Source organism: Brassica oleracea, chromosome C1 (assembly GCF_000695525.1).
Source record: "Brassica oleracea var. oleracea cultivar TO1000 chromosome C1, BOL, whole genome shotgun sequence".
NCBI classification, from domain to species: Eukaryota; Viridiplantae; Streptophyta; class Magnoliopsida; order Brassicales; family Brassicaceae; genus Brassica; species Brassica oleracea.
The window spans coordinates 36,999,263-37,002,058 of record NC_027748.1 but is presented as its reverse complement, the minus strand read 5'-3'; positions in this window follow the sequence as shown (position 1 = coordinate 37,002,058).

Sequence of the window (2,796 nt, the reverse complement as noted above, 5' to 3'; positions counted from 1 at the left end):
TATATTGGTGTATTAATTGCAAATATAACTCATGTGTAAGTGCAATTATTATTGCTCCCTTTACTAGGCGTGTGAATCTGTACATAATCAGACATAACTTTTGCTAATCTCGAGACACTATACTGACGACAATCTCTATGCCCGTCTAGTAAGTTAGCAACATGAATTAGTCACTGATAACTAAGCCAATTCGTTAGCATAACTCATCAATAATTATACATAACTCAACCGAAACATTAATTTTAGTCACTGATAACTCAGCCAATTCGTTGTTATAACTCATGCATTTTTTATACATAACTAAGCCAAAATACGAATTAGTAACTGATATTTCATCCAATTCGTTGACATAACTCCAACCTTAACCTATGGATTCCTTTTCGATCCAGTCATCAAAATGTTGTGAGGTCTCTTCTTATGAGGTAGCCTTGGTGAATCCTTGTCTTGTGTTGGAGACTCATTGTATAAACTGAATTTATCATCTTCAGATAAGGCATCGTTCGATTCGTCGAACATATCAAAACGGCTTTTAAATTTGTCATCTTCTTCGTCAACTTCGTCTTCTCTGCCTACTTTGTTTCTCCGCCTTCCTTTTAACTAGCTCAATTTTATGTCTTTGTCGTCGCGAAAACAATAATTACCGGATTCATAAGATTTCAGAAATAGATGAATGAAAATAATAAAAATGAGAAAATAAAAGTAAATGAAGAAGATATTTCAAAATATCAGGTATGGGTATCAAAAGAAGAAGGTAGATGAAGAAGAAGAAGAAGAAAAAGATGATGATGAAGAAGAAGATGAAGATGAAGAACAAGACACGACGTCTTTAACATAAACCCTAATTTTGACTGTCGTAATATTAATAATGACTTGGAAAATAAATTTTGATGACATGGAAAATCGGTAAGGCAGCAACAAAACGAACTTATAACTCACCTTAATAAATCAGCCATAACTACAAATGTAAGTCATTCGCAGGGTGAATACTATATCATTAATTAATCTTTCGCTAATAAATCAGTAGAAACTAGACTGGAAAACATTAAGCCTGCTGTATTTTCAAATAACTTAGCCGTCAAATGAATGATATTCTAGTAATTAATCTTTTGCTAATAGGTCAGCTGTAATTAAGCTGAGTTTACTGTTAATCAAGCTCATTACGGCTGAAAATACGAAAACCAGCCATAATACCTCCAATAAGTCAGCTGTAGATTAAATAACTCAGCCAGCTCATGATCACTAAATCAGTCGGAGAAACAAAAATCAGCCATGTCTTATCTAAAAGCCTAGTGAAATTACAGCTTAGCCCCTTGTGACCAAACAAAAAACAGAAGCCATTTTTACGAATATATCCCCAGTAAATCGTCTGAGTCGTCTGAGATGTTGGAAGTCGTCTGGACGACTGAAGTGTAAGTCGTCTGGTACCGGTTTATTTTAAAAATAATTTATAAATCTTGTAAAAATATATTTTGATGCGTGAAAAATAAAAATCAAGTAATTATAAACAGTTTTAAGTGATATAAATTAAGATATGATAAAATTGATTTGTTTTGAAGATAGATTAGTGGAAGTAGTGAATCATGAAATACTTTGGTTTAGGAGTTTGGCAAACATATGTTGTAGTATTGTATGTTTTGTTAGGGTTAGATTTTGGAAAACTAAAATGTTTTTTTCAAAAATTAGTTTTCACTTATATGTGTTTATTTATGTGTATAGTAAACACTTTTCAAGTTTGATTTGATTTTATGAAGTCTTTAATTAGATAATTAAGACTTCATAAAATCAAATCAAACTTGAAAAGTGTTTACTATACACATAAATAAACACATATAGGTGAAAACTAATTTTTGAAAAAAACATTTTAGTTTTCCAAAATCTAACCCTAACAATACATACAATACTACAACATATGTTTGCCAAACTCCTAAACCAAAGTATTTCATGATTCACTACTTCCACTCATCTATCTTCAAAACAAATCAATTTTATCATATCTTAATTTATATCACTTAAAACTGTTTATAATTACTTGATTTTTATTTTTCACACATCAAAATATTTTTTTACAAGATTTATAAATTATTTTTAAAATAAACCGGTACCAGACGACTTACACTTCAGTCGTCCAGACGACTCAGACGATTTACTAGGGCTATATTCGTAAAAATGGCTTCTGTTTTTTGTTTGGTCACAAGGGGCTGAGCTGTAATTTCACTAGGCTTTTAGGTTAGTTTTGCATTTGATTCAAGTTTGGGTATAGGTTTGGGGTTAAAATTAAGTTGTGGGTTAGTTTTGGCAAAAATCCCAATATTTATTGTTCGCAAAATTCTAGGACCGCCACTGGCATATACAAAAATTAATAGTTAAATTATGATAATTTATTTGTTGAGTAATTAATTTAAAGTTTTTTCTTTTTAGATTGTATTTGTAAAATGTTTTTCTTTTCAGTTTTATATGAAGTAAATTGATTCCATATAAATTTTGTAGATTTGAATTATCTATTTTTATTAGATTAATTGATCTGGTAATTTGACAAAATAATACCAAAATATTGAAATGGAAAAAAATTAAGGATGAATTTTATTTTGAAAGAGAGACAAACAATATAATATTATTTTTATGTTTATATAACTTTATTTAAGTTATATATAGAAATCTTAATTTATGATTTTAATTGGACCGTGTATATATAAAATAATAAAATTTTATTATTTTATCAAAATGCGTCATATTTATGTCATAAAACCAAATCAATTTATTAGTTTATTTTATGAGAAATTTCCTGGGATAAGAAAT